Source organism: Oncorhynchus mykiss, chromosome 16, assembly GCF_013265735.2.
Source record: "Oncorhynchus mykiss isolate Arlee chromosome 16, USDA_OmykA_1.1, whole genome shotgun sequence".
Lineage (NCBI taxonomy): Eukaryota > Metazoa > Chordata > Actinopteri > Salmoniformes > Salmonidae > Oncorhynchus > Oncorhynchus mykiss.
In genome coordinates, this window is record NC_048580.1 from 71,986,554 (window position 1) to 72,007,596 (window position 21,043).

The 21,043-nt window shown below is 40.4% G+C and overlaps 16 non-coding genes across 16 annotated transcripts; all 16 read right to left on the minus strand.

The window, feature by feature from the left end:
* Positions 1-780: 780 nt before the first annotated feature.
* Positions 781-854, minus strand: trnat-agu. The gene has a single exon. It is a non-coding gene; the product is annotated as a tRNA-Thr (tRNA).
* A 1,002-nt stretch (positions 855-1,856) lies between these two features.
* trnat-agu lies at positions 1,857-1,930 on the minus strand. The gene has a single exon. It is a non-coding gene; the product is annotated as a tRNA-Thr (tRNA).
* Positions 1,931-2,932: 1,002 nt separating this feature from the next.
* On the minus strand, positions 2,933-3,006 carry trnat-agu. The gene has a single exon. It is a non-coding gene; the product is annotated as a tRNA-Thr (tRNA).
* Positions 3,007-11,926: 8,920 nt separating this feature from the next.
* Positions 11,927-12,000, minus strand: trnat-cgu. Its single transcript has one exon. It is a non-coding gene; the product is annotated as a tRNA-Thr (tRNA).
* Positions 12,001-12,504: 504 nt separating this feature from the next.
* On the minus strand, positions 12,505-12,576 carry trnah-gug. Its single transcript has one exon. It is a non-coding gene; the product is annotated as a tRNA-His (tRNA).
* A 274-nt stretch (positions 12,577-12,850) lies between these two features.
* On the minus strand, positions 12,851-12,924 carry trnat-cgu. Its single transcript has one exon. It is a non-coding gene; the product is annotated as a tRNA-Thr (tRNA).
* Positions 12,925-13,775: 851 nt separating this feature from the next.
* On the minus strand, positions 13,776-13,849 carry trnat-cgu. The gene has a single exon. It is a non-coding gene; the product is annotated as a tRNA-Thr (tRNA).
* Positions 13,850-14,699: 850 nt separating this feature from the next.
* Positions 14,700-14,773, minus strand: trnat-cgu. The gene has a single exon. It is a non-coding gene; the product is annotated as a tRNA-Thr (tRNA).
* An 851-nt stretch (positions 14,774-15,624) lies between these two features.
* trnat-cgu lies at positions 15,625-15,698 on the minus strand. The gene has a single exon. It is a non-coding gene; the product is annotated as a tRNA-Thr (tRNA).
* An 840-nt stretch (positions 15,699-16,538) lies between these two features.
* On the minus strand, positions 16,539-16,612 carry trnat-cgu. Its single transcript has one exon. It is a non-coding gene; the product is annotated as a tRNA-Thr (tRNA).
* Positions 16,613-17,483: 871 nt separating this feature from the next.
* On the minus strand, positions 17,484-17,557 carry trnat-cgu. The gene has a single exon. It is a non-coding gene; the product is annotated as a tRNA-Thr (tRNA).
* A 504-nt stretch (positions 17,558-18,061) lies between these two features.
* Positions 18,062-18,133, minus strand: trnah-gug. The gene has a single exon. It is a non-coding gene; the product is annotated as a tRNA-His (tRNA).
* Positions 18,134-18,407: 274 nt separating this feature from the next.
* On the minus strand, positions 18,408-18,481 carry trnat-cgu. The gene has a single exon. It is a non-coding gene; the product is annotated as a tRNA-Thr (tRNA).
* Positions 18,482-19,321: 840 nt separating this feature from the next.
* trnat-cgu lies at positions 19,322-19,395 on the minus strand. Its single transcript has one exon. It is a non-coding gene; the product is annotated as a tRNA-Thr (tRNA).
* Positions 19,396-20,266: 871 nt separating this feature from the next.
* Positions 20,267-20,340, minus strand: trnat-cgu. Its single transcript has one exon. It is a non-coding gene; the product is annotated as a tRNA-Thr (tRNA).
* Positions 20,341-20,844: 504 nt separating this feature from the next.
* On the minus strand, positions 20,845-20,916 carry trnah-gug. The gene has a single exon. It is a non-coding gene; the product is annotated as a tRNA-His (tRNA).
* Between the last annotated feature and the right edge of the window lie 127 nt (positions 20,917-21,043).

The window sequence follows — 21,043 nt, forward strand, 5'->3', positions numbered from 1 at the left end:
CAGCGCGATATCAGTAAACATTTTGAGTCACAAGCTATTTCTTCTTAATTTCGGTCATCCGAGGACAGTAAATTTTTCATTTGGGTCTCGAACTGAATAAACTCAAGATATTCTGACCTGGATTCTTAAACTATGGTTTGGGAGCCAAAGTGGGAATATCGCGAGATATGAGTAAACATTCAGAATCATACACGATTTCTTCATCATTTTGGTCGTTTCGGGGAAACAACATTTCTCAGTTGGATCTCGAGATTAAAAATGGTAAAAACCTAAGAAAAAGCAGATGAATCAGTTAATGTAAGTCATTAACCTACCATGAGATAGAGACTTTGTCAAATGGAAGAGTTATTGAGTTTCTTAGCTCACACAGGAGGTTTCAACTCATTCAAAATACAACCCTTTTGAAATGGCAATTCTTTGCCGTGACCCGGATTCAGACCGGGGTTCCTGCGGCCACAACGCAGAGTACTAAACACTATACGATCACAGCGAGCTACCAAAGATTGCTTGTAAAGCCTACTCATGCTCTGACAGAGACCTGTACAAGCTGGCTGAACTCTTCATTTAGCGCTCGAAATGAATCAACTGAAGAACCAGCTGAAGTTGAGACAGTTGGTACGTTGTAATTCTTTGAAAAAGTTCCCTTTTTCCGTGAAATTGGAATATCTCAATTGCATCCTCCTCACATCTTTTCTCCTCTCATCACTCCAAATTCTCAAGACTCATTGGTTGAGAAAAGCAGAACACTCTCCACCAATGTGTTCAATGACATGTTTGAAAAGGCTCTGCTGAGATTCGAACTCAGGATCTCCTGTTTACTAGACAGGCGCTTTAACCAACTAAGCCACAGCGCCTGTAGATACCAAGTATGTTCCAGGTAAGAACACCGCCACACGTATTTATATCAAACATGTCTCATTCATTTAACCCATATCTCTGTCTTGCAAAATCACGTCACAAAACAGATGTTATTTACTAATATTGGAATCGATATGGACTCCTTCAATTGTCTAGCAACAGGGTTTCTTAAGCTATGTTTTGGGACCCAAAGTGGGCCTGAGTATGTGAGAGGTGGGCAGCGCGATATCAGTAAACATTTTGAGTCACAAGCTATTTCTTCTTAATTTCGGTCATCCGAGGACAGTAAATTTTTCATTTGGGTCTCGAACTGAATAAACTCAAGATACTCTGACCTGGATTCTTAAACTATGGTTTGGGACCCAAAGTGGGAATATCGCGAGATATGAGTAAACATTCAGAATCATACACGATTTCTTCATCATTTTGGTCGTTTCGGGGAAACAACATTTCTCAGTTGGATCTCGAGATTAAAAATGGTAAAAACCTAAGAAAAAGCAGATGAATCAGTTAATGTAAGTCATTAACCTACCATGAGATAGAGACTTTGTCAAATGGAAGAGTTATTGAGTTTCTTAGCTCACACAGGAGGTTTCAACTCATTCAAAATACAACCCTTTTGAAATGGCAATTCTTTGCCGTGACCCGGATTCAGACCGGGGTTCCTGCGGCCACAACGCAGAGTACTAAACACTATACGATCACAGCGAGCTACCAAAGATTGCTTGTAAAGCCTACTCATGCTCTGACAGAGACCTGTACAAGCTGGCTGAACTCCTCATTTAGTGCTCGAAATGAATCAACTGAAGAACCAGCTGAAGTTGAGACAGTTGGTACGTTGTAATTCTTTGAAAAAGTTCCCTTTTTCCGTGAAATTGGAATATCTCAATTGCATCCTCCTCACATCTTTTCTCCTCTCATCACTCCAAATTCTCAAGACTCATTGGTTGAGAAAAGCAGAACACTCTCCACCAATGTGTTCAATGACATGTTTGAAAAGGCTCTGCTGAGATTCGAACTCAGGATCTCCTGTTTACTAGACAGGCGCTTTAACCAACTAAGCCACAGCGCCTGTAGATGCCAAGTATGTTCCAGGTAAGAACACCGCCACACGTATTTATATCAAACATGTCTCATTCATTTAACCCATATCTCTGTCTTGCAAAATCACGTCACAAAACAGATGTTATTTACTAATATTGGAATCGATATGGACTCCTTCAATTGTCTAGCAACAGGGTTTCTTAAGCTATGTTTTGGGACCCAAAGTGGGCCTGAGTATGTGAGAGGTGGGCAGCGCGATATCAGTAAACATTTTGAGTCACAAGCTATTTCTTCTTAATTTCGGTCATCCGAGGACAGTAAATTTTTCATTTGGGTCTCGAACTGAATAAACTCAAGATACTCTGACCTGGATTCTTAAACTATGGTTTGGGACCCAAAGTGGGAATATCGCGAGATATGAGTAAACATTCAGAATCATACACGATTTCTTCATCATTTTGGTCGTTTCGGGGAAACAACATTTCTCAGTTGGATCTCGAGATTAAAAATGGTAAAAACCTAAGAAAAAGCAGATGAATCAGTTAATGTAAGTCATTAACCTACCATGAGATAGAGACTTTGTCAAATGGAAGAGTTATTGAGTTTCTTAGCTCACACAGGAGGTTTCAACTCATTCAAAATACAACCCTTTTGAAATGGCAATTCTTTGCCGTGACCCGGATTCAGACCGGGGTTCCTGCGGCCACAACGCAGAGTACTAAACACTATACGATCACAGCGAGCTACCAAAGATTGCTTGTAAAGCCTACTCATGCTCTGACAGAGACCTGTACAAGCTGGCTGAACTCCTCATTTAGTGCTCGAAATGAATCAACTGAAGAACCAGCTGAAGTTGAGACAGTTGGTACGTTGTAATTCTTTGAAAAAGTTCCCTTTTTCCGTGAAATTGGAATATCTCAATTGCATCCTCCTCACATCTTTTCTCCTCTCATCACTCCAAATTCTCAAGACTCATTGGTTGAGAAAAGCAGAACACTCTCCACCAATGTGTTCAATGACATGTTTGAAAAGGCTCTGCTGAGATTCGAACTCAGGATCTCCTGTTTACTAGACAGGCGCTTTAACCAACTAAGCCACAGCGCCTGTAGATGCCAAGTATGTTCCAGGTAAGAACACCGCCACACGTATTTATATCAAACATGTCTCATTCATTTAACCCATATCTCTGTCTTGCAAAATCACGTCACAAAACAGATGTTATTTACTAATATTGGAATCGATATGGACTCCTTCAATTGTCTAGCAACAGGGTTTCTTAAGCTATGTTTTGGGACCCAAAGTGGGCCTGAGTATGTGAGAGGTGGGCAGCGCGATATCAGTAAACATTTTGAGTCACAAGCTATTTCTTCTTAATTTCGGTCATCCGAGGACAGTAAATTTTTCATTTGGGTCTCGAACTGAATAAACTCAAGATACTCTGACCTGGATTCTTAAACTATGGTTTGGGACCCAAAGTGGGAATATCGCGAGATATGAGTAAACATTCAGAATCATACACGATTTCTTCATCATTTTGGTCGTTTCGGGGAAACAACATTTCTCAGTTGGATCTCGAGATTAAAAATGGTAAAAACCTAAGAAAAAGCAGATGAATCAGTTAATGTAAGTCATTAACCTACCATGAGATAGAGACTTTGTCAAATGGAAGAGTTATTGAGTTTCTTAGCTCACACAGGAGGTTTCAACTCATTCAAAATACAACCCTTTTGAAATGGCAATTCTTTGCCGTGACCCGGATTCAGACCGGGGTTCCTGCGGCCACAACGCAGAGTACTAAACACTATACGATCACAGCGAGCTACCAAAGATTGCTTGTAAAGCCTACTCATGTTCTGACAGAGACCTGTACAAGCTGGCTGAACTCCTCATTTAGTGCTCGAAATGAATCAACTGAAGAACCAGCTGAAGTTGAGACAGTTGGTACGTTGTAATTCTTTGAAAAAGTTCCCTTTTTCCGTGAAATTGGAATATCTCAATTGCATCCTCCTCACATCTTTTCTCCTCTCATCACTCCAAATTCTCAAGACTCATTGGTTGAGAAAAGCAGAACACTCTCCACTCTGACCTTTCCACCAATGTGTTCAATGACATGTTTGAAAAGGCTCTGCTGAGATTTGAACTCAGGATCTCCTGTTTACTAGACAGGTGCTTTAACCAACTAAGCCACAGCGCCTGTAGATGCCAAGTATGTTCCAGGTAAGAACACCGCCACACGTATTTATATCAAACATGTCTCATTCATTTAACCCATATCTCTGTCTTGCAAAATCACGTCACAAAACAGATGTTATTTACTAATATTGGAATCGATATAGACTCCTTCAATTGTCTAGCAACAGGGTTTCTTAAGCTATGTTTTGGGACCCAAAGTGGGCCTGAGTATGTGAGAGGTGGGCAGCGCGATATCAGTAAACATTTTGAGTCACAAGCTATTTCTTCTTAATTTCGGTCATCCGAGGACAGTAAATTTTTCATTTGGGTCTCGAACTGAATAAACTCAAGATACTCTGACCTGGATTCTTAAACTATGGTTTGGGACCCAAAGTGGGAATATCGCGAGATATGAGTAAACATTCAGAATCATACACGATTTCTTCATCATTTTGGTCGTTTCGGGGAAACAACATTTCTCAGTTGGATCTCGAGATAAAAAATGGTAAAAACCTAAGAAAAAGCAGATGAATCAGTTAATGTAAGTCATTAACCTAACATGAGATAGAGACTTTGTCAAATGGAAGAGTTATTGAGTTTCTTAGCTCACACAGGAGGTTTCAACTCATTCAAAATACAACCCTTTTGAAATGGCAATTCTTTGCCGTGACCCGGATTCAGACCGGGGTTCCTGCGGCCACAACGCAGAGTACTAAACACTATACGATCACAGCGAGCTACCAAAGATAAGAACACCGCCACACGTATTTATATCAAACATGTCTCATTCATTTAACCCATATCTCTGTCTTGCAAAATCACGTCACAAAACAGATGTTATTTACTAATATTGGAATCGATATGGACTCCTTCAATTGTCTAGCAACAGGGTTTCTTAAGCTATGTTTTGGGACCCAAAGTGGGCCTTAGTATGTGAGAGGTGGGCAGCGCGATATCAGTAAACATTTTGAGTCACAAGCTATTTCTTCTTAATTTCGGTCATCCGAGGACAGTCAATTTTTCATTTGGGTCTCGAACTGAATAAACTCAAGATACTCTGACCTAGATTCTTAAACTATGGTTTGGGACCCAAAGTGGGAATATCGCGAGATATGAGTAAACATTCAGAATCATACACGATTTCTTCATCATTTTGGTCGTTTCGGGGAAACAACATTTCTCAGTTGGATCTCGAGATTAAAAATGGTAAAAACCTAAGAAAAAGCAGATGAATCAGTTAATGTAAGTCATTAACCTACCATGAGATAGAGACTTTGTCAAATGGAAGAGTTATTGAGTTTCTTAGCTCACACAGGAGGTTTCAACTCATTCAAAATACAACCCTTTTGAAATGGCAATTCTTTGCCGTGACCCGGATTCAGACCGGGGTTCCTGCGGCCACAACGCAGAGTACTAAACACTATACGATCACAGCGAGCTACCAAAGATTGCTTGTAAAGCCTACTCATGCTCTGACAGAGACCTGTACAAGCTGGCTGAACTCCTCATTTAGTGCTCGAAATGAATCAACTGAAGAACCAGCTGAAGTTGAGACAGTTGGTACGTTGTAATTCTTTGAAAAAGTTCCCTTTTTCCGTGAAATTGGAATATCTCAATTGCATCCTCCTCACATCTTTTCTCCTCTCATCACTCCAAATTCTCAAGACTCATTGGTTGAGAAAAGCAGAACATTCTCCACTCTGACCTTTCCACCAATATGTTCAATGACATGTTTGAAAAGGCTCTGCTGAGATTTGAACTCAGGATCTCCTGTTTACTAGACAGGCGCTTTAACCAACTAAGCCACAGCGCCTGTAGATGCCAAGTATGTTCCAGGTAAGAACACCGCCACACGTATTTATATCAAACATGTCTCATTCATTTAACCCATATCTCTGTCTTGCAAAATCACGTCACAAAACAGATGTTATTTACTAATATTGGAATCGATATGGACTCCTTCAATTGTCTAGCAACAGGGTTTCTTAAGCTATGTTTTGGGACCCAAAGTGGGCCTGAGTATGTGAGAGGTGGGCAGCGCGATATCAGTAAACATTTTGAGTCACAAGCTATTTCTTCTTAATTTCGGTCATCCGAGGACAGTACATTTTTCATTTGGGTCTCGAACTGAATAAACTCAAGATACTCTGACCTGGATTCTTAAACTATGGTTTGGGACCCAAAGTGGGAATATCGCGAGATATGAGTAAACATTCAGAATCATACACGATTTCTTCATCATTTTGGTCGTTTCGGGGAAACAACATTTCTCAGTTGGATCTCGAGATAAAAAATGGTAAAAACCTAAGAAAAAGCAGATGAATCAGTTAATGTAAGTCATTAACCTAACATGAGATAGAGACTTTGTCAAATGGAAGAGTTATTGAGTTTCTTAGCTCACACAGGAGGTTTCAACTCATTCAAAATACAACCCTTTTGAAATGGCAATTCTTTGCCGTGACCCGGATTCAGACCGGGGTTCCTGCGGCCACAACGCAGAGTACTAAACACTATACGATCACAGCGAGCTACCAAAGATAAGAACACCGCCACACGTATTTATATCAAACATGTCTCATTCATTTAACCCATATCTCTGTCTTGCAAAATCACGTCACAAAACAGATGTTATTTACTAATATTGGAATCGATATGGACTCCTTCAATTGTCTAGCAACAGGGTTTCTTAAGCTATGTTTTGGGACCCAAAGTGGGCCTTAGTATGTGAGAGGTGGGCAGCGCGATATCAGTAAACATTTTGAGTCACAAGCTATTTCTTCTTAATTTCGGTCATCCGAGGACAGTCAATTTTTCATTTGGGTCTCGAACTGAATAAACTCAAGATACTCTGACCTAGATTCTTAAACTATGGTTTGGGACCCAAAGTGGGAATATCGCGAGATATGAGTAAACATTCAGAATCATACACGATTTCTTCATCATTTTGGTCGTTTCGGGGAAACAACATTTCTCAGTTGGATCTCGAGATTAAAAATGGTAAAAACCTAAGAAAAAGCAGATGAATCAGTTAATGTAAGTCATTAACCTACCATGAGATAGAGACTTTGTCAAATGGAAGAGTTATTGAGTTTCTTAGCTCACACAGGAGGTTTCAACTCATTCAAAATACAACCCTTTTGAAATGGCAATTCTTTGCCGTGACCCGGATTCAGACCGGGGTTCCTGCGGCCACAACGCAGAGTACTAAACACTATACGATCACAGCGAGCTACCAAAGATTGCTTGTAAAGCCTACTCATGCTCTGACAGAGACCTGTACAAGCTGGCTGAACTCCTCATTTAGTGCTCGAAATGAATCAACTGAAGAACCAGCTGAAGTTGAGACAGTTGGTACGTTGTAATTCTTTGAAAAAGTTCCCTTTTTCCGTGAAATTGGAATATCTCAATTGCATCCTCCTCACATCTTTTCTCCTCTCATCACTCCAAATTCTCAAGACTCATTGGTTGAGAAAAGCAGAACATTCTCCACTCTGACCTTTCCACCAATGTGTTCAATGACATGTTTGAAAAGGCTCTGCTGAGATTTGAACTCAGGATCTCCTGTTTACTAGACAGGCGCTTTAACCAACTAAGCCACAGCGCCTGTAGATGCCAAGTATGTTCCAGGTAAGAACACCGCCACACGTATTTATATCAAACATGTCTCATTCATTTAACCCATATCTCTGTCTTGCAAAATCACGTCACAAAACAGATGTTATTTACTAATATTGGAATCGATATGGACTCCTTCAATTGTCTAGCAACAGGGTTTCTTAAGCTATGTTTTGGGACCCAAAGTGGGCCTGAGTATGTGAGAGGTGGGCACCGCGATATCAGTAAACATTTTGAGTCACAAGCTATTTCTTCTTAATTTCGGTCATCCGAGGACAGTACATTTTTCATTTGGGTCTCGAACTGAATAAACTCAAGATACTCTGACCTGGATTCTTAAACTATGGTTTGGGACCCAAAGTGGGAATATCGCGAGATATGAGTAAACATTCAGAATCATACACGATTTCTTCATCATTTTGGTCGTTTCGGGGAAACAACATTTCTCAGTTGGATCTCGAGATAAAAAATGGTAAAAACCTAAGAAAAAGCAGATGAATCAGTTAATGTAAGTCATTAACCTAACATGAGATAGAGACTTTGTCAAATGGAAGAGTTATTGAGTTTCTTAGCTCACACAGGAGGTTTCAACTCATTCAAAATACAACCCTTTTGAAATGGCAATTCTTTGCCGTGACCCGGATTCAGACCGGGGTTCCTGCGGCCACAACGCAGAGTACTAAACACTATACGATCACAGCGAGCTACCAAAGATTGCTTGTAAAGCCTACTCATGCTCTGACAGAGACCTGTACAAGCTGGCTGAACTCTTCATTTAGCGCTCGAAATGAATCAACTGAAGAACCAGCTGAAGTTGAGACAGTTGGTACGTTGTAATTCTTTGAAAAAGTACCCTTTTTCCGTGAAATTGGAATATCTCAATTGCATCCTCTTCACATCTTTTCTCCTCTCATCACTCCAAATTCTCAAGACTCATTGGTTGAGAAAAGCAGAACACTCTCCACTCTGACCTTTCCACCAATGTGTTCAATGACATGTTCGAAAAGGCTCTGCTGAGATTCGAACTCAGGATTTCCTGTTTACTAGACAGGCGCTTTAACCAACTAAGCCACAGCGCCTGTAGATGCCAAGTATGTTCCAGGTAAGAACACCGCCACACGTATTTATATCAAACATGTCTCATTCATATCTCTGTCTTGCAAAATCACGTCACAAAACAGATGTTATTTACTAATATTGGAATCGATATGGACTCCTTCAATTGTCTAGCAACAGGGTTTCTTAAGCTATGTTTTGGGACCCAAAGTGGGCCTGAGTATGTGAGAGGTGGGCAGCGCGATATCAGTAAACATTTTGAGTCACAAGCTATTTCTTCTTAATTTCGGTCATCCGAGGACAGTCAATTTTTCATTTGGGTCTCGAACTGAATAAACTCAAGATACTCTGACCTGGATTCTTAAACTATGGTTTGGGACCCAAAGTGGGAATATCGCGAGATATGAGTAAACATTCAGAATCATACACGATTTCTTCATCATTTTGGTCGTTTCGGGGAAACAACATTTCTCAGTTGGATCTCGAGATTAAAAATGGTAAAAACCTAAGAAAAAGCAGATGAATCAGTTAATGTAAGTCATTAACCTACCATGAGATAGAGACTTTGTCAAATGGAAGAGTTATTGAGTTTCTTAGCTCACACAGGAGGTTTCAACTCATTCAAAATACAACCCTTTTGAAATGGCAATTCTTTGCCGTGACCCGGATTCAGACCGGGGTTCCTGCGGCCACAACGCAGAGTACTAAACACTATACGATCACAGCGAGCTACCAAAGATTGCTTGTAAAGCCTACTCATGCTCTGACAGAGACCTGTACAAGCTGGCTGAACTCCTCATTTAGTGCTCGAAATGAATCAACTGAAGAACCAGCTGAAGTTGAGACAGTTGGTACGTTGTAATTCTTTGAAAAAGTTCCCTTTTTCCGTGAAATTGGAATATCTCAATTGCATCCTCCTCACATCTTTTCTCCTCTCATCACTCCAAATTCTCAAGACTCATTGGTTGAGAAAAGCAGAACATTCTCCACTCTGACCTTTCCACCAATGTGTTCAATGACATGTTTGAAAAGGCTCTGCTGAGATTTGAACTCAGGATCTCCTGTTTACTAGACAGGCGCTTTAACCAACTAAGCCACAGCGCCTATAGATGCCAAGTATGTTCCAGGTAAGAACACCGCCACACGTATTTATATCAAACATGTCTCATTCATTTAACCCATATCTCTGTCTTGCAAAATCACGTCACAAAACAGATGTTATTTACTAATATTGGAATCGATATGGACTCCTTCAATTGTCTAGCAACAGGGTTTCTTAAGCTATGTTTTGGGACCCAAAGTGGGCCTGAGTATGTGAGAGGTGGGCAGCGTGATATCAGTAAACATTTTGAGTCACAAGCTATTTCTTCTTAATTTCGGTCATCCGAGGACAGTAAATTTTTCATTTGGGTCTCGAACTGAATAAACTCAAGATACTCTGACCTGGATTCTTAAACTATGGTTTGGGACCCAAAGTGGGAATATCGCGAGATATGAGTAAACATTCAGAATCATACACGATTTCTTCATCATTTTGGTCGTTTCGGGGAAACAACATTTCTCAGTTGGATCTCGAGATAAAAAATGGTAAAAACCTAAGAAAAAGCAGATGAATCAGTTAATGTAAGTCATTAACCTAACATGAGATAGAGACTTTGTCAAATGGAAGAGTTATTGAGTTTCTTAGCTCACACAGGAGGTTTCAACTCATTCAAAATACAACCCTTTTGAAATGGCAATTCTTTGCCGTGACCCGGATTCAGACCGGGGTTCCTGCGGCCACAACGCAGAGTACTAAACACTATACGATCACAGCGAGCTACCAAAGATTGCTTGTAAAGCCTACTCATGCTCTGACAGAGACCTGTACAAGCTGGCTGAACTCTTCATTTAGCGCTCGAAATGAATCAACTGAAGAACCAGCTGAAGTTGAGACAGTTGGTACGTTGTAATTCTTTGAAAAAGTTCCCTTTTTCCGTGAAATTGGAATATCTCAATTGCATCCTCCTCACATCTTTTCTCCTCTCATCACTCCAAATTCTCAAGACTCATTGGTTGAGAAAAGCAGAACACTCTCCACCAATGTGTTCAATGACATGTTTGAAAAGGCTCTGCTGAGATTTGAACTCAGGATCTCCTGTTTACTAGACAGGCGCTTTAACCAACTAAGCCACAGCGCCTGTAGATGCCAAGTATGTTCCAGGTAAGAACACCGCCACACGTATTTATATCAAACATGTCTCATTCATTTAACCCATATCTCTGTCTTGCAAAATCACGTCACAAAACAGATGTTATTTACTAATATTGGAATCGATATGGACTCCTTCAATTGTCTAGCAACAGGGTTTCTTAAGCTATGTTTTGGGACCCAAAGTGGGCCTGAGTATGTGAGAGGTGGGCAGCGCGATATCAGTAAACATTTTGAGTCACAAGCTATTTCTTCTTAATTTCGGTCATCCGAGGACAGTAAATTTTTCATTTGGGTCTCAAACTGAATAAACTCAAGATACTCTGACCTGGATTCTTAAACTATGGTTTGGGACCCAAAGTGGGAATATCGCGAGATATGAGTAAACATTCAGAATCATACACGATTTCTTCATCATTTTGGTCGTTTCGGGGAAACATCATTTCTCAGTTGGATCTCGAGATTAAAAATGGTAAAAACCTAAGAAAAAGCAGATGAATCAGTTAATGTAAGTAATTAACCTACCATGAGATAGAGACTTTGTCAAATGGAAGAGTTATTGAGTTTCTTAGCTCACACAGGAGGTTTCAACTCATTCAAAATACAACCCTTTTGAAATGGCAATTCTTTGCCGTGACCCGGATTCAGACCGGGGTTCCTGCGGCCACAACGCAGAGTACTAAACACTATACGATCACAGCGAGCTACCAAAGATTGCTTGTAAAGCCTACTCATGCTCTGACAGAGACCTGTACAAGCTGGCTGAACTCTTCATTTAGCGCTCGAAATGAATCAACTGAAGAACCAGCTGAAGTTGAGACAGTTGGTACGTTGTAATTCTTTGAAAAAGTTCCCTTTTTCCGTGACATTGGAATATCTCAATTGCATCCTCCTCACATCATCTCTAATTCTCTAAACCGATTGGTGAGAAAACCTGAGTGCCCTCCCCTCTGACCTTCTCCACCAATGTGTACAATAAAATGCTTGAAAAGGTACTGCTGAGATTTGAACTCAGGATCACCTGTTTACGAGACAGGCACTTTAACCAAATAAGCCACAGCACCCATGAAAGAGATATTTTTCCAGATGTGAACACCCACACCTATTTGAATCAAACCATTCTCATTAATTTAACCCACATCTCTGTCTAGCAAAATCACATCACAAAAGAGATGTCTTTTACTAATATTGGTCATTCGAGGACAGTACATTTTTCATTTGGGTCTCGAGATGAATAAACTCAAGAACCTCTGCCATGGATACTTAAACTATGATTTGGGACCCAAAGCAGTTATTAACATGGGTGGGTCGCGAGATATGAGTAAACATTCAGAATCATACACCATTTCTTCATAATGTTGGTCGTTTGAGGACTCTGCATTTCTCATTTGGCTCTCGAGCTTAAAAATGGTAAAAACCTCTGGAACAGCAGTTGAATCAGTTCGTGTAAGTAATTAACCTACGATATGCTGGGGAACTTTGTCAAAAGGCAGAGTTGCTGAGTTTCTTAGCTTTCAGAGTAAGTCTTAACCTGTTCAAAAAACAATCCTTCTGAAAGTACATTGCAGTGCCGTGACCCGGATTCGAACCGGGGTTGCTGCGGCCACAACGCAGAGTACTAACCACTATACGATCACGGCTGGCTAAAAGATGTGGCTTTGTAAAGCCTACATAGACTGTGAAAATGATGTGCACAAACTGGCTAAACACTTTTCATATTGGTCTCGATAATGAATAAAGTGAAGAAACAGTTGAGCTTTACACATTCAAAAAGTGCCCTTTTTCCGTGACATTGGAATATCTCAATTGCATCCTCCTCACATCATCTCTAATTCTCTAAACCGATTGGTGAGAAAACCTGAGTGCCCTCCCCTCTGACCTTCTCCACCAATGTGTACAATAAAATGCTTGAAAAGGTACTGCTGAGATTTGAACTCAGGATCTCCTGTTTACGAGACAGGCACTTTAACCAACTAAGCACCAGCACCCATAAAAGAGATATATTTTGCAGATGTGAACACCCACACCTATTTGAATCAAACCATTCTCATTAATTTAACCTACATCTCTGTCTAGCAAAATCACATCACAAAAGAGATGTCTTTTACTAATATTGGTCATTCGAGGACAGTACATTTTTCATTTGGGTCTCGAGATGAATAAACTCAAGAACCTCTGCCATGGATACTTAAACTATGATTTGGGACCCAAAGCAGTTATTAACATGGGTGGGTCGCGAGATATGAGTAAACATTCAGAATCATACACCATTTCTTCATAATGTTGGTCGTTTGAGGACTCTGCATTTCTCATTTGGCTCTCGAGCTTAAAAATGGTAAAAACCTCTGGAACAGCAGTTGAATCAGTTCGTGTAAGTAATTAACCTACGATATGCTGGGGAACTTTGTCAAAAGGCAGAGTTGCTGAGTTTCTTAGCTTTCAGAGTAAGTCTTAACCTGTTCAAAAAACAACCCTTCTGAAAGTACATTGCAGTGCCGTGACCCAGATTCGAACCGGGGTTGCTGCGGCCACAACGCAGAGTACTAAACACTATACGATCACGGCTGGCTACAAGAGGTAGCTTTGTAAAGCCTACATAGGCTGTGAAAGTGATGTGCACAAACTGGCTAAACACTTTTCATATTGGTCTCGATAATGAATAAAGTGAAGAAACAGTTGAGCTTTACACATTCAAAAAGTGCCCTTTTTCCGTGACATTGGAATATCTCAATTGCATCCTCCTCACATCATCTCTAATTCTCTAAACCGATTGGTGAGAAAACCTGAGTGCCCTCCCCTCTGACCTTCTCCACCAATGTGTACAATAAAATGCTTGAAAAGGTACTGCTGAGATTTGAACTCAGGATCACCTGTTTACGAGACAGGCACTTTAACCAACTAAGCCACAGCACCCATGAAAGAGATATTTTTCCAGATGTGAACACCCACACCTATTTGAATCAAACCATTCTCATTAATTTAACCCACATCTCTGTCTGGCAAAATCACATCACAAAAGAGATGTCTTTTACTAATATTGGTCATTCGAGGACAGTACATTTTTCATTTGGGTCTCGAGATGAATAAACTCAAGAACCTCTGCCATGGATACTTAAACTATGATTTGGGACCCAAAGCAGTTATTAACATGGGTGGGTCGCGAGATATGAGTAAACATTCAGAATCATACACCATTTCTTCATAATGTTGGTCGTTCGAGGACACTGCATTTCTCATTTGGCTCTCGAGCTTAAAAATGGTAAAAACCTCTGAAACAGCAGATGAATCAGTTCGTGTAAGTAATTAACCTACGATATGCTGGGGAACTTTGTCAAAAGGGAGAGTTGCTGAGTTTCTTAGCTTTCAGAGTAAGTCTTAACCTGTTCAAAAAACAACCCTTCTGAAAGTACATTGCAGTGCTGTGACCCGGATTCGAACCGGGGTTGCTGCGGCCACAACGCAGAGTACTAACCACTATACGATCACGGCTGGCTACAAGAGGTGGTTTTGTAAAGCCTACATAGGCTGTGAAAGTGATGTGCACAAGCTGGATAAACACTTTTCATATTGGTCTCGATACTGAATAAAGTGAAGAAACAGTTGAGCTTTACACATTCAAAAAGTGCCCTTTTTCCGTGACATTGGAATATCTCAATTGCATCCTCCTCACATTATCTCTAATTCTCTAAACCGATTGGTGAGAAAACCTGAGTGCCCTCCCCTCTGACCTTCTCCACCAATGTGTACAATAAAATGCTTGAAAAGGTACTGCTGAGATTTGAACTCAGGATCTCCTGTTTACGAGACAGGCACTTTAACCAACTAAGCCACAGCACCCATGAAAGAGATATATTTTGCAGATGTGAACACCCACACCTATTTGAATCAAACCAGTATCATTAATTTAACCTACATCTCTGTCTAGCAAAATCACATCACAAAAGAGATGTCTTTTACTAATATTGGTCATTCGAGGACAGTACATTTTTCATTTGGGTCTCGAGATGAATAAACTCAAGAACCTCTGCCATGGATACTTAAACTATGATTTGGGACCCAAAGCAGTTATTAACATGGGTGGGTCGCGAGATATGAGTAAACATTCAGAATCATACACCATTTCTTCATAATGTTGGTCGTTCGAGGACACTGCATTTCTCATTTGGCTCTCGAGCTTAAAAATGGTAAAAACCTCTGAAACAGCAGATGAATCAGTTCGTGTAAGTAATGAACCTACGATATGCTGGGGAACTTTGTCAAAAGGCATAGTTTCTGAGTTTCTTAGCTTTCAGAGCAAGTCTTAACCTGTTCAAAAAACAACCCTTCTGAAAGTACATTGCAGTGCCGTGACCCGGATTCAAACCGGGGTTGCTGCAGCCATAACGCAGAGTACTATCCACTATACGATCACGCCTGGCTACAAGAGGTGGCTTTGTAAAGCCTACATAGGCTGTGAAAGTGATGTGCACAAACCGGCTAAACACTTTTCATATTGGTCTCGATACTGAATAAAGTGAAGAAACAGTAGAGCTTTACACATTCAAAAAGTGCCCTTTTTCCGTGACATTGGAATATCTCAATTGCATCCTCCTCACATGATCTCTAATTCTCTAAACCGATTGGTGAGAAAACCTGAGTGCCCTCCCCTCTGACCTTCTCCACCAATGTGTACAATAAAATGCTTGAAAAGGTACTGCTGAGATTTGAACTCAGGATCTCCTGTTTACGAGACAGACACTTTAACCAACTAAGCCACAGCACCCATGAAAGAGATATATTTTGCAGATGTGAACACCCACACCTATTTGAATCAAACCAGTATCATTAATTTAACCTACATCTCTGTCTAGCAAAATCACATCACAAAAGAGATGTCTTTTACTAATATTGGTCATTCGAGGACAGTACATTTTTCATTTGGGTCTCGAGATGAATAAACTCAAGAACCTCTGCCATGGATACTTAAACTATGATTTGGGACCCAAAGCAGTTATTAACATGGGTGGGTCGCGAGATATGAGTAAACATTCAGAATCATACACCATTTCTTCATAATGTTGGTCGTTCGAGGACACTGCATTTCTCATTTGGCTCTCGAGCTTAAAAATGGTAAAAACCTCTGAAACAGCAGATGAATCAGTTCGTGTAAGTAATTAACCTACGATATGCTGGGGAACGTTGTCAAAAGGGAGAGTTGCTGAGTTTCTTAGCTTTCAGAGTAAGTCTTAACCTGTTCAAAAAACAACCCTTATGAAATTACATTGCAGTGCCGTGACCCGGATTCGAACCGGGGTTGCTGCTGTCACAACGCAGAGTACTAACCACTGCTGGCTACAAGAGGTGGCTTTGTAAAGCCTACATAGGCTGTGAAAGTGATGTGCACAAACTGGCTAAACACTTTTCATATTGGTCTCGATAATGAATGAAGTGAAGAAACAGTTGAGCTTTACACATTCAAAGAGTGCCCTTTTTCCGTGACATTGGAATATCTCAATTGCATCCTCCTCACATTATCTCTAATTCTCTAAACCGATTGGTGAGAAAACCTGAGTGCCCTCCCCTCTGAACTTCTCCACCAATGTGTACAATAAAATGCTTGAAAAGGTACTGCTGAGATTTGAACTCAGGATCTCCTGTTTACGAGACAGGTACTTTAACCAACTAAGCCACAGCACCCATGACAGAGATATATTTTGCAGATGTGAACACCCACACCTATTTGAATCAAACCAGTATCATTAATTTAACCTACATCTCTGTCTAGCAAAATCACATCACAAAAGAGATGTCTTTTACTAATATTGGTCATTCGAGGACAGTACATTTTTCATTTGGGTCTCGAGATGAATAAACTCAAGAACCTCTGACATGGATTCTTAAACTATGATTTGGGACACAAAGCAGTTATTAACATGTCATAGGTGGGTCGCGAGATGTGAGTAAACATTCAGAATCATACACCATTTCTTCATCATTTTGGTCGTTTCGGGGAAACATCATTTCTCAGTTGGATCTCGAGATTAAAAATGGTAAAAACCTAAGAAAAAGCAGATGAATCAGTTAATGTAAGTAATTAACCTACCATGAGATAGAGACTTTGTCAAATGGAAGAGTTATTGAGTTTCTTAGCTCACACAGGAGGTTTCAACTCATTCAAAATACAACCCTTTTGAAATGGCAATTCTTTGCCGTGACCCGGATTCAGACCGGGGTTCCTGCGGCCACAACGCAGAGTACTAAACACTATACGATCACAGCGAGCTACCAAAGATTGCTTGTAAAGCCTACTCATGCTCTGACAGAGACCTGTACAAGCTGGCTGAACTCTTCATTTAGCGCTCGAAATGAATCAACTGAAGAACCAGCTGAAGTTGAGACAGTTGGTACGTTGTAATTCTTTGAAAAAGTTCCCTTTTTCCGTGACATTGGAATATCTCAATTGCATCCTCCTCACATCATCTCTAATTCTCTAAACCGATTGGTGAGAAAACCTGAGTGCCCTCCCCTCTGACCTTCTCCACCAATGTGTACAATAAAATGCTTGAAAAGGTACTGCTGAGATTTGAACTCAGGATCACCTGTTTACGAGACAGGCACTTTAACCAAATAAGCCACAGCACCCATGAAAGAGATATTTTTCCAGATGTGAACACCCACACCTATTTGAATCAAACCATTCTCATTAATTTAACCCACATCTCTGTCTAGCAAAATCACATCACAAAAGAGATGTCTTTTACTAATATTGGTCATTCGAGGACAGTACATTTTTCATTTGGGTCTCGAGATGAATAAACTCAAGAACCTCTGCCATGGATACTTAAACTATGATTTGGGACCCAAAGCAGTTATTAACATGGGTGGGTCGCGAGATATGAGTAAACATTCAGAATCATACACCATTTCTTCATAATGTTGGTCGTTTGAGGACTCTGCATTTCTCATTTGGCTCTCGAGCTTAAAAATGGTAAAAACCTCTGGAACAGCAGTTGAATCAGTTCGTGTAAGTAATTAACCTACGATATGCTGGGGAACTTTGTCAAAAGGCAGAGTTGCTGAGTTTCTTAGCTTTCAGAGTAAGTCTTAACCTGTTCAAAAAACAATCCTTCTGAAAGTACATTGCAGTGCCGTGACCCGGATTCGAACCGGGGTTGCTGCGGCCACAACGCAGAGTACTAACCACTATACGATCACGGCTGGCTAAAAGATGTGGCTTTGTAAAGCCTACATAGACTGTGAAAATGATGTGCACAAACTGGCTAAACACTTTTCATATTGGTCTCGATAATGAATAAAGTGAAGAAACAGTAGAGCTTTACACATTCAAAAAGTGCCCTTTTTCCGTGACATTGGAATATCTCAATTGCATCCTCCTCACATCATCTCTAATTCTCTAAACCGATTGGTGAGAAAACCTGAGTGCCCTCCCCTCTGACCTTCTCCACCAATGTGTACAATAAAATGCTTGAAAAGGTACTGCTGAGATTTGAACTCAGGATCTCCTGTTTACGAGACAGACACTTTAACCAACTAAGCCACAGCACCCATGAAAGAGATATATTTTGCAGATGTGAACACCCACACCTATTTGAATCAAACCAGTATCATTAATTTAACCTACATCTCTGTCTAGCAAAATCACATCACAAAAGAGATGTCTTTTACTAATATTGGTCATTCGAGGACAGTACATTTTTCATTTGGGTCTCGAGATGAATAAACTCAAGAACCTCTGCCATGGATACTTAAACTATGATTTGGGACCCAAAGCAGTTATTAACATGGGTGGGTCGCGAGATATGAGTAAACATTCAGAATCATACACCATTTCTTCATAATGTTGGTCGTTCGAGGACACTGCATTTCTCATTTGGCTCTCGAGCTTAAAAATGGTAAAAACCTCTGAAACAGCAGATGAATCAGTTCGTGTAAGTAATTAACCTACGATATGCTGGGGAACGTTGTCAAAAGGGAGAGTTGCTGAGTTTCTTAGCTTTCAGAGTAAGTCTTAACCTGTTCAAAAAACAACCCTTATGAAATTACATTGCAGTGCCGTGACCCGGATTCGAACCGGGGTTGCTGCTGTCACAACGCAGAGTACTAACCACTGCTGGCTACAAGAGGTGGCTTTGTAAAGCCTACATAGGCTGTGAAAGTGATGTGCACAAACTGGCTAAACACTTTTCATATTGGTCTCGATAATGAATGAAGTGAAGAAACAGTTGAGCTTTACACATTCAAAGAGTGCCCTTTTTCCGTGACATTGGAATATCTCAATTGCATCCTCCTCACATTATCTCTAATTCTCTAAACCGATTGGTGAGAAAACCTGAGTGCCCTCCCCTCTGAACTTCTCCACCAATGTGTACAATAAAATGCTTGAAAAGGTACTGCTGAGATTTGAACTCAGGATCTCCTGTTTACGAGACAGGTACTTTAACCAACTAAGCCACAGCACCCATGACAGAGATATATTTTGCAGATGTGAACACCCACACCTATTTGAATCAAACCAGTATCATTAATTTAACCTACATCTCTGTCTAGCAAAATCACATCACAAAAGAGATGTCTTTTACTAATATTGGTCATTCGAGGACAGTACATTTTTCATTTGGGTCTCGAGATGAATAAACTCAAGAACCTCTGACATGGATTCTTAAACTATGATTTGGGACACAAAGCAGTTATTAACATGTCATAGGTGGGTCGCGAGATGTGAGTAAACATTCAGAATCATACACCATTTCTTCATCATTTTGGTCGTTTCGGGGAAACATCATTTCTCAGTTGGATCTCGAGATTAAAAATGGTAAAAACCTAAGAAAAAGCAGATGAATCAGTTAATGTAAGTAATTAACCTACCATGAGATAGAGACTTTGTCAAATGGAAGAGTTATTGAGTTTCTTAGCTCACACAGGAGGTTTCAACTCATTCAAAATACAACCCTTTTGAAATGGCAATTCTTTGCCGTGACCCGGATTCAGACCGGGGTTCCTGCGGCCACAACGCAGAGTACTAAACACTATACGATCACAGCGAGCTACCAAAGATTGCTTGTAAAGCCTACTCATGCTCTGACAGAGACCTGTACAAGCTGGCTGAACTCTTCATTTAGCGCTCGAAATGAATCAACTGAAGAACCAGCTGAAGTTGAGACAGTTGGTACGTTGTAATTCTTTGAAAAAGTTCCCTTTTTCCGTGACATTGGAATATCTCAATTGCATCCTCCTCACATCATCTCTAATTCTCTAAACCGATTGGTGAGAAAACCTGAGTGCCCTCCCCTCTGACCTTCTCCACCAATGTGTACAATAAAATGCTTGAAAAGGTACTGCTGAGATTTGAACTCAGGATCACCTGTTTACGAGACAGGCACTTTAACCAAATAAGCCACAGCACCCATGAAAGAGATATTTTTCCAGATGTGAACACCCACACCTATTTGAATCAAACCATTCTCATTAATTTAACCCACATCTCTGTCTAGCAAAATCACATCACAAAAGAGATGTCTTTTACTAATATTGGTCATTCGAGGACAGTACATTTTTCATTTGGGTCTCGAGATGAATAAACTCAAGAACCTCTGCCATGGATACTTAAACTATGATTTGGGACCCAAAGCAGTTATTAACATGGGTGGGTCGCGAGATATGAGTAAACATTCAGAATCATACACCATTTCTTCATAATGTTGGTCGTTTGAGGACTCTGCATTTCTCATTTGGCTCTCGAGCTTAAAAATGGTAAAAACCTCTGGAACAGCAGTTGAATCAGTTCGTGTAAGTAATTAACCTACGATATGCTGGGGAACTTTGTCAAAAGGCAGAGTTGCTGAGTTTCTTAGCTTTCAGAGTAAGTCTTAACCTGTTCAAAAAACAATCCTTCTGAAAGTACATTGCAGTGCCGTGACCCGGATTCGAACCGGGGTTGCTGCGGCCACAACGCAGAGTACTAACCACTATACGATCACGGCTGGCTAAAAGATGTGGCTTTGTAAAGCCTACATAGACTGTGAAAATGATGTGCACAAACTGGCTAAACACTTTTCATATTGGTCTCGATAATGAATAAAGTGAAGAAACAGTTGAGCTTTACACATT